The sequence below is a fragment of the Sebastes fasciatus genome, chromosome 16, assembly GCF_043250625.1.
Source record: "Sebastes fasciatus isolate fSebFas1 chromosome 16, fSebFas1.pri, whole genome shotgun sequence".
NCBI lineage: Eukaryota > Metazoa > Chordata > Actinopteri > Perciformes > Sebastidae > Sebastes > Sebastes fasciatus.
Window position 1 is genome coordinate 5,246,433 of NC_133810.1, and position 12,877 is coordinate 5,259,309.

General features: G+C 39.3%; 1 protein-coding gene and 1 long non-coding RNA gene across 2 annotated transcripts in view; one reads left to right on the forward strand and one right to left on the reverse strand.

Annotated features, from left to right (window-relative positions):
• The window catches only part of LOC141752250 (uncharacterized), a 423,479-nt gene that overhangs the window by 271,902 nt on the left and 138,700 nt on the right, over window positions 1-12,877 (reverse strand). The window lies entirely within an intron of this gene.
• Window positions 1-12,877, forward strand: part of tmem132e (transmembrane protein 132E) — a 451,229-nt gene that overhangs the window by 19,846 nt on the left and 418,506 nt on the right. The window lies entirely within an intron of this gene.

Genomic DNA, 12,877 nt, shown 5'->3' on the forward strand with positions numbered 1-12,877 from the left:
AGATTAAGCGGTAGACAGCCGTAGTTTACATTTAAATGCATGTTGTTGACAAAAGCTGGAGCTGATTCAGAGCAGCTTTAGCAGGATAACGTTAGCTAGTTTAGTGACAGACAGCAGCGCTGCCTTCAGGGACCACCGGGAAAAATAGACATTCAGGGCACGTTTGTGGGAACCAAACATAGATGGGAACTTTTTTTTTTTTAGGTTGTCAAACGTGGAGAATAAATCATAATATTACGAGAAAGAAAATCGTAATATTATGAGAATAAAGTCATAATATTAGTATATATATATATATGTATAGTAGTACAGTAGTAGTAATTTAAAAGTTATTTTCTTTTTTTCTCATAAAGATATGACTTTATTCTCATATTACGACCTTTTTTTCTTGTAAAGTTGCGACTTTATTCTCATATTACGACTTTTTTTCTCGTAAAGTTGTGACTTTTTTTCTCGTAAAGTTATAACTTTATTCTCGTTATATTACAACTTTATTCTCATATTACGACTTTATTCTCATAATATTACGACTTTTTTTCTCGTAAAGTTATGACTTTATTCTCGTTATATTACAACTTTATTCTCATATTACGACTTTATTCTCATAATATTACGACTTTTTCTCGTAAAGTTGTGACTTTATTCTTGTTATATTACAACTTTATTCTCATATTACGACTTTATTCTCATAATATTACGACTTTATTCTCATATTACGACTTTTTTTCTCGTAAAGTTATGACTTTATTCTTGTTATATTACAACTTTATTCTCATATTACGACTTTATTCTCATAATATTACGACTTTATTCTCATATTATTACGACTTTATTCTCATAATATAACGACTTTATTCTCATAATATAACGACTTTATTCTCATAATATTACGACTTTTTTTCTCGTAAAGTTGTGACTTTATTCTGGTAATATAGCTAGTTTAGTGACAGACAGCAGCGTTGCCTTCAGGGACCAACGGGAAAAAAATAGAAATTCAAGACACGTTTGTGGGAACCAACCATAGATGGGAACTTTTTTTTTTTTAGGCTGTCAAACGCATAAATGCCATGAAAGAAACCATAGAAACAAAGGATGCACCTATTGGGAAGTTAGGTGTTAGTGATTTAAAATTCAGGCAAGGCAAGGCAGTTTTATTTGTATATCACATTTCAGCAACAGGGCAATTCAAAGTGCTTCACATAAACATTCAAGAACATTGCGAAAAAAAGTGCAAAAGAACATTAAGACATAATTAAAACAGTTATAAAAACATTAAAGATTAGAAAATAAAAACAAGCTAAAAATAAAAGCTAGGATAGAAGCTAAAATAGAGTATAACACACAAGAGTAAAAGCTCAAGTGAAGTATAAGATCATTATCTGATTTAATAAAAGGCAGCAGCAGCAAACAGGAAAGTTTGAAGCTTTGATTTAAAAGAACTCAGAGTTGGAGTTGGTCCTGCAGGTTTCTGGGAGCTTGTTCCAAATATTTGGTTCATAAAAACTGAACGCTGCTTCTGCATGTTTAGTTGTGACTCTGGGGACACTAAGCAGACCTGATCCAGATGACCTGAGAGGTCTGGATGGTTCAGAACATAGCAGAAGATCAGAAATGTATTTTGGCCCTAAACCATTTAGTGCTTTGTAAACCAGCAGCAGTATTTTTAGGCTGTCAAACGCATAAATGCCCCGAAGCACCATATAAACAAAGGATGCACCTATGAGAAGTTAAGTGTTAGTGATTTTAGAATTTAATTGTATGTTTACACAGTAAAAAAAAAAGAATATTTAATGATTTGTTTCACATAAAACTAATTATATAAGGGGGCCGCAGAAGTTTTTATTTAAATGATTTTTTGTTGTTTGTTGTTATTTTTCTTCTTCCTGTTTGTTTGGTTTTTTTTCTTTTCTTTTTCTGTAGCAGCTTGCCAATTCTGTATTGATTAGTTAGAATTTAATTGTATGTTTACACAGTTATAAAAAATAATATTTAGTTAGGTGATGGGTTGAAGCGGAGCACAAATATAAATCACTTTAAAAAGATATACAAAAAATATATTTTGGGAGGTATATGGTTGAGGAAGAGTTGTGATAATTGGTTTATATCTACTTTTTAACTCCGGATGGATATGTGGGTTGTAAATAAACCTGGGATGCTGCTCATATATTTAATTCGGGATGTAAATAAATCTGGGATAGTTTATATATTATATTATATTATCATTCTATGATATATGAGTTATTAGAGGAGAAGTGAGAAAGGGGTATAGGGAAATCTAAGTTTTACTTCTACCTACTCCTTTTCGGACACTATTACTCTTGTTTTGTTTGTTATTATTTTGTATCTGTTTTTATTTATTTTTATGTTCGAAATAAAGTCTTTCATTCATTCATTCAATATTTAATGATTTGTTTCAACTAATAATATATCTGCATACTTGTTTCCTCCATTCTGCAGAAATGTATTTAAGGAATCAACAGACAAAGTTCAATGATACAGCTTTAGATAGATAGATAGATAGATAGTAACTTTATTGATCCCGAGCGAAATTCAAGTTTCCAGCATCATAGTTCCATAGTGCAAAACATGTTAGTAAAAAGGCAGTAAAAAGTTAGTAATGCAAAGTACAAAAAAATATACCAGATATAAAAATACAAGGAGATGAAGAAGACTGTTAAAACTGAATATAGTGCAGGGTAACAGCTGTGTTACACGACTATTAACAAGTGAATATAGTGCAGAAGAGACTGTTAAAAAGTGAGTATAAGGCAGAAGAGCCTGTTAAAGTGAATATAGTACAGAGGAGACTGTTAAAAGTGAGTATAGTGCATTAGTATCTGTCCTGCAGACCGTCCTCCTTTGTCCCCCTCCTCCCTAGAGAGGTGTTGTACAGTTTGATGGCTCGGGGGACAAAGGATTTCCTGAGTCTTTTCTGTGGAGCACTTGGAGAGCAGCAGCCTGCCGCTAAACCAGCTCCTCTGTTTAGTGATGACGGTGTGCAGAGGATGGCTACTGCTTGTAAAAGCTTAGAGCACACACCCCCTCCTCATCTCTAAATCAGTGGCTCACATGGTGCACCATAGGGGTTGCATTCTTCTTCTGTTACAACATCTTCATTGTCCATCCTCCACTTCTTTCTCTGCTTCTTTATTTGAAGGAGATCATTGCCCTCCCAGTAGTTTTGCTGCCCTCAACTGGAGATGAATGAGTATGACACAGATAACACTCCTTTTATAAATCAAAATATGTCTGTCTAAAGCTTCAGGCTGGTTGCTTAAATCATATTTAAAACCCATATTCAGACAAAAAAATATATATATACTTCAGCGTAAGAAGCTGCAGTTTTCCTGGCCACAACTAAGCTGACTCTTTACTCATCAAAACCAAAATCTGTGACCTAAATATATATAAAGCAGGCTCAAGTGAATTGCATTCTGTCCACAACACCCAGCACAACTGATGCAACATGGATTACATGAAATACTAAAGATTGAAATAAACTGCTTTCTAATCTTTATATAATTTCCTGGGAGAATATTATACTTTGAGGGTGTTCATTAAGTTCACAGAAAATATAATATGACTTGACAGCTCTGACACCAGTTTGGACATTGTTTAAATTAGAGCCCATGTGGGATTTGCGCATTAACCCTTAAACTGACACATAATCAATGGCCAAGTCCGCACCAAGTTGTCTCAAAATGACAAATGTAATAATAATGTGTGCCCATATGTTGCAATATAAAACTAACATTGTTCAGTTCTGCTTTTGCAATATAACCAGGGCACAATATTTTCACACCTAATAAACAATAAAACTGAGGAATAGCCACATGCAGCCAATAATGGGTTCCAAACCAGTGAGTCAAATAATTCAACTTTGAGAGCATGGCTTTGATTTATCACTTTGCAAGGTCTTCATCTACCCAAGGTAGAACATTTGAAAGTCCTGCAGTTAAAATGGTGTCAGACAGATTGACCCCTGTAAACAGGAGGGAGTGTGTTAAGTTTTAATGCTCTTGGATAATGGCAATAAAGAGCTCACTCTCTCTTTTCTCTTTAACATTCACACTGTCAATGTGTTGTATGTGTCACAGGCAAACTCTACCAAACATGGAACTGATCTAATGCAAGATGATGAAGGCAGCTGAAACATTGTGTGTGTGAAATGTTTCAAGGTTTAAAGGTTTAATTAAACAAATATTTCAAAAATACATTTCCCATTTACCCTACAGCCAGGGGCGACTCTTCTGGTTGCAAAAAGAAGTCTGATTGTATAGAAGTCTATGAGAAAATGAGCCTACTTCTCATTTGATTTACAGTGCGACATATTAACATTTTGGTCGCGTTTGGTTGTACTTAGCTCCATCAACTCGTATCACTTCTGGTTGCAAAAAAACCCCAAATGGCAACGGCCAAAAACCAAGACGGCGACGAGCAAAATGCTGAACTTCAGGCTTCAAAACGTCAGTCGACAAACCAGTGGGTGACGTCACAGTGACTACTGTATGTCCACTTTTTATATAAAGTCTATAGCTACGATGCGGTAAATCAGCTAAATCAGGATGGAAATGTTAGCGTAGGATATGGCAGGATAAGTAATGAACAAAAATACTTCCCGCTCCAACATACAAAATGTAAACAAATAAGAACCACACATATTACACGGCTTTGCTGAATACTCAATTCTGATTGATCAATTACGGCACTCTGTTATTTCTTTATAGCAGACCGCTTCTATGTATAACAGACCGTTGTCATAGACACAGTTCTGGTCTCTGACTCTGGAGGACCATTTTTGTGACAAATTATTGATTTCTTAAGTAAGTAGCCGTGTACTAAGCGGGATAATGTACAATGAGCGGGTCAAAGTTGCGGAATAAACCGTTTCAGGGCTTTGCCTTAGGGTCCTGCATCGCCCTATCAGGGTTTCTTTCACAACGATGACTGGCTCGCTTTACGTTATCCCTCATGTGATAACTAGTAGTTGGTACTAGTTGTTATGTAATTCACGTTTCCATGCTAATATACTGCAGATATTGTGATACATTGCGTACGGTGGGACATTTGAATAATGATGAATCACGCCCGCCACAAAGGAAAAGTCAAGTCGTATGTACTTGAGTAGCTATCTTGAATGTTAAAGCAGCAGTAGTCCTTGGTACAGCACAAGCGATCGATAGACAGGCTGCAGAGGATGAAGTACTGCATGTACAGATAAAACAGGTGCAGGTATGTGTCTTTAATACCACATGTGAGAGTTGCTTTCCAAAATGCTGTATGGGGTTTAATCTATGGACATTGTTCAGAACTTGATCTTTGTTTGAGCCGCACTTCTCCGATCTCTTTCCATGCCGCCTCCATCGCTGTCAACACAGGCGTGATTAAGTGCAGTTCAGCGCGGTGATGGAAGCAGGAATGTGAGGAATGTGGAGAAAAGAAATTGAGGACGAGTGCTTGGAGCTTTGCCTATTTGTGCACGCCAAGTTCAGAAAGTATTTGGTGATACAGACCTCCTGTCTGCCTGATAGGAGCTTTCACTGTACAAACAGCCCGTTTGACAGAGCATGTATGTTCTGTCTGTCTTGTGTACAGCAGTGCTATGACGGTGGAGGACGTAGGGATGCCTGGCATGCTGCCTGCTGCACCGCGATCATACGAGAACTTATAGTTATTAAACAGAACACTCTCTTGGAAGAAGCCTCTTTGTCATTTCTCCAGCCATGATGTCATCACTCACGATGTCAGAACCACTCACTTACCTCGTTAAAGAGATTGATTCTGTACATCACCCCACTTTCTCCTTGCTTTACATCAAAAGGATGTTCAGGTGATCCACCTCAGACCCTATAGTGAGGTCTGGGGGCCGTGCTCCCCCCGGGATACAACTTCTGTACATTTTAAAGTTAAATGCATCAACGTGAGAGCAAAATTAAAAGGCTAGATCAATGAAGAACTTTGTGCTCTAGTAAACAATTTAATCATCAACACATTGGTTGTATGATAATGAATGGTGACACGGCAATAAAGTCACACCCACAAACAATAGAACGGTAAACAAGACGGGGTTCATCATTTCAAGAGGGGTTGAGTGGGTTGAGGACATCGCCGTAGACTGCAGGACAGGGTCCACAGTATGTGTCCTCTCGTGCTTCCGTGCTTGTCTATGTAAGCAGCCTTGCAATGCATTCTTGTAGTGTTGCTTTTTGAGAGACGCATCGTCACGTTGGCGGCTTCTCATTTGCATAAAGTTGAGGTCAAGGCTACTTTAAGCAAATAAGGGACGTCCAGCGCGACTCGCCGCTTCTGGAAACTCATGAAAAACGTTTAAACTAACTGTTGTCGATCTAAAATGAAGACAGATTCAACAGGCTTATTTTTTGCCTCAAATGTTTTCAGAAACACATAATTTCATAATATAAGAGAAAAAAAATTCCAAACGAGCTGCCATGTCGGATGGATTGAAAGCCGGGAGCAGATGGCCCACGAGTGAAAGCGTTTGTCCAGTCAGGTGCCTCGTGGCAACCCATCAAGCGTTCAATGCTGGGAAGCTGCACAACCCCTCACATCCAAAAAATGCCCCGGTGGACACGTAACACTAGAGCTGGTCACGGCGCACCACCGCAGAGGAATTGCGCCCGCCAATGACCAGCCAGCACCGGGAAGAGGACCCTCCCACAAGATGAACCCATTCACACATAGCTGCTGTCACATGTTAATCTCTGGCTGTCATCATTAACAGAGACTCTGCAGTGTAGCTCCATACACTTCAATAAAGTCATGTCCTTTTCTTGCCCTCTACCTCGGACACACATGCACTCTTTCCGTTCTCTCTTTGGGGAGTTAAATCACGTTGTCACCCCTGGTAGTAGGTGCTTGATCACCACAAGTGGGCAGCGTCAAACCTGCAGGTCAGGAAATGAAGATACCGGCATGGGTTTGACCTGTGTGTCTGGATCTGAAAGGTGGAAAAAGATTCTTCCTTATCCAACATTTCCTAGAGGAAATGAGAACTGCTGTCACAGAGCAGTGAAATAACCTCTAATTTTCCACACCGCGGTTCAAAAACCTGCATGTGGTCATGGTTCACGCACTTCAATGACATGAATGAGCCCCATTGCATTCAAACTAAACCTTTCACGAGCCAGGCTTATAAGGCGAGGCGTTCCAGTGGAGGATGAATTAATGAAATATCTCCTCTCAGGGAGCCGGGTCCTGGTGCAGCAGAAAGGGCCACGGCTGGCTCCAGAGGAGCAGAACAATCTCCATTAACCAATGGCTCCTTGCCCACATTGGGGCTATCAGTATCAATGAAAAGTCCTCTCCCTCACTCTTGTTAATGTAAAAGAGCTGCTCAGAACAGAACCTGTGGCCACTCATGTGCCAGCACATCTAATCCCAATGGAACGTCCTGGTCCCTCAGGACAGAAATATGTTGGCCACTAACCATTGACCTTTGAGACAAACAGGTTGACCTGCAGCAGGCTAGCTCAGATCTAGCAGGACTGTGTATTTGTACACAAAATGCAAACCTCAGAATCTCCAACAAGTGTGAAAATATGTCCTTCGTGTCTACCGGCGTGACGAATTGTCAGGGCGTTGTCTTATTCATCCAACATCTGACGCCCCTCAGGAAAATCCTGAGTGCCTCCCTCCAGAGCATCTGACAGGCCAACTTGCCAACAGCTGTTGTCGGCATCATCAATCAAGAAAAGATTGTATCCATCTCATCTCCTCAGCTTGTTGCTGAATGCAGCCAACTCCACGTCGCACCTGAACAACTCCGCGGGAGCCACACTCGGATCCTTGTGTGACAGACTGTGCTGTGTCACGCTGTGACGGAGACTCTTAAATGTAAAACTGGAGCCTGAAATATCCTCAATGCCTCAAATAGTGCAACCGCACCGACAGAATCTTGGCGCAGGTTTACTGTCTGCCATATACTGAATACTTTCTATAAATTAAATTTAACTAATTTCTTTAATGCATTAACGCAACTCTTGATTTTTAGGTTGTAGCGGGCTCAGTTTTAAAGCTAGAGTGAAGATACTGGTATCATATGAAACTAGGAAACCTAAGGAATCCATTGGTACCAGCCATATCATACTAGTCTGTTGCGAAGGAGGCTAAATAATGCTCCAAACTTTTTTTTGCCGAGGAAAAACTGGCATGGCCATTTTCAAAGGAGTCCCTTGACCTCTGACCTCAAGATATGTGAATGTAAATGGGTTCTATGGGTACCCACGAGTCTCCCCTTTACAGACATGCCTACTTTATGATAATCACATGCAGTTTGGGGCAAGTCATAGTCAAGTCAGCACACTGACACACTGACAGCTGTTGTTGCCTGTTGGGCTGCAGTTTGCCATGTTACGATTTGAGCATATTGTTTTATACTAAATGCAGTACCTGTGAGGGTTTCTGGACAATATCTGTCATTGTTTTGTGTTGTTAATTGATTTCCAATAATGAATATATACATACATTTGCATAAAGCAGCATATTTGCCCACTCCCATGTTGATAAGAGTATTAATTACTTGACAAATCTCCTTATAAGGTGCAAGCTGCAATGCAAACCACTACTGAAACACCGCTGATTCAGGGTCACAGATTCTTCCTTTTTTTGTTTTCTTTTGCCAGAAAGGACATTTATCTGTGCAGTTGACTTTGTGGCTTGGTTAAGTTCATAGTCGGACACCTGTGTCTCTGTGTGTTCAACAGGAGGTAGCCGTACGCACACAGTACTCTGTGCCAGTGAGTATCGTCTCATGCTTAAGTGCTGGCTGGCATAATGACTTAGAGGCTTCTGAGGATAACTCTGAGAGAGCATACCTTTTTAGTGAGACACCAAAACAAACTTCAGAAAGAGAACAGTCGGCTTTGAAGAAAATGTTCAGACGTAAAGTCAACCAGGCATGGGCACGGGAAGGCTGACAGCTTAATGGGATTGTTAAGTTTAACTATGAGATGCAGAGTGTATTTTATTGGCAAAGCAATGAAAGAGATACTTTCTAACAAACAATATGACACAACAATACGGCTCTAACACCGTGTTCACTCTTCAGACAGTCACAGTTCGATCCGTCATGTTTGCATGGGCTGCACATGCAATATGTAAAGAAGTTTAGTTATGGCTGTACAGTTTCTCAGTGACTCATTGATCACATTTTTATTCTACATTGTTGACCGATTTGGCCAATTAAACGGCGCCAATAGGAAGTTTTACAAACTAGTATTATCGGCAGAACTGGGCTCTGACAGTGGGGACAAATATCACCGTTTTGTATTGAGACTCCATACACACAATGAGGGACACTTCTGCACTCCTTCAACTTCCAAACCTTCAATGCATTATTCAAGCAATAAGGTTAAAAATGTGGGCTCAAACAACTACGTTTTCCCGCCTGCAAATATCATCTATACTATTATTTAGTAAATTATGGTCCCATTTTGAGTCAAATAGACCATAAAGCAGGGGATGCTTTAGGGCGTGGCTACCTTGTGATTAAAAGTTAACGTTGACTTATTTGACCATACTTATGTTGTGTAACTTTCATACTTAACTAACGCCACCTACGTAAGTTATGTAACAAACATAGTTATTTTAACCCAATCCACAATCTTTTCCTAAACCTAACCAAGTAGTTTGGTCTGGCCCTTTGCCAGGTCATTTTCTATTAAGCCAAACATTACATGCTGAAATGCCCAGTTGCTAAGTACCTGTCCTCCCTTGTCAACAATTTGTTAATTATATGATCAGAGACTGTTGTAAAAAAAGATGTCAATAATGCGCACTTAAAGCTGCACCCCTCAACCCCTTTGAAATGGCACAGAGTCTGGGAAGGCGTGAATATACAGCAGTCAACATGTGGTTTTTATTCATCTTTTTGGTTCTGTATATTCATGCCTTTGGATGCTGAATATATGAATCTGTTTTTAATTTTTCGGAGATACTAAAATCCCTGTCGCCATGTTTTCTGTGTGTAATGATACGCACCAGCAGTTTCACCTCGGAATAACACGCTGTAGTTACAGCTAACCTTGTTGTACAATAAAACGTGTTCATAAAAAAAGGTGTCATTCAAGACACACAATAATGATGTCATTGTTCCTAACTCTGCAAGACAGTCTGAAGCTGGACCAGCTGCAAAAATCTCATAATAGTTTACAAGACTGAAGGAATTATTTTGACTGTCCAGAGCTCAATTTGTACCTCAAATGTTCTGCTTGCTTCTTAAAGCATCGACCTGCCAACAGTACATCTGGTATATAAATGTGGTACTCACGTGTTCTTATCTGATAAAAAAGAGCGTTCTCTGTTACATATTTTATTTTTTATAGATATATTCTCAGATATGTTTTCAGTGATCACATCCACAGGTCAGCTATTCTTCTCTGTTGGCGACATTATGTGTTGGTCACATTCACTGTTTTATTTATTCATCAAACATGAAGACCCTGAACTGCCTTTCAGATCCATTTCAGTGTTGAATAACCCCAAATCGTCTCCAGTTTACCAACTAGAAGTCTGAGAAATGTAAAAGTAAGAAGTCATTTTGAGTCATCATTCATGCTTTCCTGCCTCCAGGCTATAACTCCTGGCAGATTGCATGTATTGGTCAGGTGTTGGACTTTTGATTCCATGATGTTTATGTATGAGTGGATATTCACCTGTAGCCAGGTTAAAGGGTTAAATAGTGAGTTACTAAAGGTTAAGACATACAATGACCTTCTATAATTGTGTTATACACTGGTGAGTTTCCAACATGTGCCATAATCCTATAGGTTAGGAGAACCTCAGGCCATAATAGCAACCAACCTTGATACGAGGTGTGAGCTTCGTTGGGAGCATTAATAGTGAATGACTTCTGTTACTCAGAGAGAGTTCTTCTGTCACTGGGTAAATCATCTCTTTGTGTGTTTATAGGTACATTTCTACAACAGAACGCTCTTTTGATCCCCAGCCTAGCGTCAAATGTATTTTACTTTAGGTTCTGTAGCTACATCGAATCATTTAGAGTGCTACATCTTTATTAATTTTCTTCCCTTTGTAAGACTTTTGGCACAGTGGAACTCCTTGGTCAGCCCGTTTGCACGATGAATGCCGAGATCATTTTCTCCATTAATTGATTAGTTGTTTGGTTTATAAAGGGTCCCCAAAAAGACAAAAGGAGCTGGTTGTTATTCGTCTGCTGAAATATAGTAATGTCAATGCTCCAATATAAAGGTGATGGTGTGATAGCGGGGTGTTTGTTCAGGATGGTTGGGTGTCTCTGCTGCAGCCCTAAATCCTGGGACCCCCACTATTGGCATATTGTATTATCTAAACACTTTTTAAAATGTCTGAGCTTTGTTTAAATTAAAGTCTGTAGCACTCATAACCTCTTTTTAAGTGATAATCCTATTTTAGAGTACAGAAAGACAGCCTCCGATGTGATACAGTGTCCAGAAGGTCCTGCTGTACAATCTCTACTAAAGATAAGCCTCTCTTTAAAGTCTTAACTCAGCAGTGAATACAGGTGGAGTGAAAGTGGATGTGACACCAAACAAATACAAGAAATAGAAATTCAAATGAAGCATTTTATATAAATATGGTACATTTCAAAAATGATTATGTAAAGTGTGCTGAGATGAAATGTAAATTTGTACAAATACGGAAGCATCTTTAGAGTAAACAAGAGGCAATTTCAGTGGCACTGGAGGCTGTTTAAGGCTTGTAAAGTTCATATTATGTGAACGTTACAAAGACCAGATTTAACTCAGGGTGTGATCACAGGGTTAGTTGTATAGAACAAGAGGAAAGTGGTGGCTAATGTTCATCTTCATGCTCTGAAGACACTATTTATTGCACAGAGATGTTCTGAAGAATTAAACTAAAGTTCTATCATCAGTTATGAACCGCACCACCTGCCTGGATATCCACAGGCCATTATCGCAGTAATGTTTCCGAACAATACTGTCATTTATCCAAGTATAAATTACATCAATCATAATAACATCAAAGAATTAGTGGCGATGAAGGCCGACTGTTGAGTCGCCTCACGTCAACTTTGTCTCTGCCAACAAGTTGCATTTGAACACACCGGAAAGACTACAGCCGACAGCGAATAACCACGTACGTCCTGCGCCTGCGTGAGACGAAATAACTCTCCACACTAGCAGGCGGCAGTAGTCTGTATTCGTCATCCAAAAAGGGAAACAGGAAGACCAAGGACGACGGATATACAAGCCGTTGTTACGATACTTACACGAAACAAAGCGGCGTTCGTCGACCATTTTCACACCACTCTCACTCACCACTTAGCTTCATTCCAGATGTTCATGTGGTTGTGAAAATATCCCAGTGTTTTTTTGGTTAACGGAGGTCTTTAAGTTTGCAAAATTAGAGAAGATGAGATGTGTTTTAAGGGATATCCGTGATGTACATTGTGTGCATCCATAGCTTAGCGTCCGTCTCCGTGGAGAACATCCAGAACTTTTCATTTTGCTCCTGTAGAGTGACCAAACATCGGATTCACCACTTGATAAGTGGCCTTTAATAAAGCTCCGCCATTATTGCTACTCTCAGCAATAAGATCACAAACATATTTTCTCGGGCGGCCTGAAGTGCAACATTAAATTGTCAGTAATTCCTTCATGCGCAAATGAAAAACAAGTTTACGACTCTTTTCATTTATGTTGTGTCTTTCCACAATCTCCTTTAATAGCACAAATCTGCTCACTGAACCGCAGACAGCTGTTGACATTACGTTTTTAGCCGGATTAAATAAAGAACCGTAATATCATCTAGCGCTGCCGAGAAAAAATGTGTTAAAGATGGTCAATTAAAATCTAAATTAGCGGCTGAGAAGTTTATTGCATGACCGGGTAGTAGG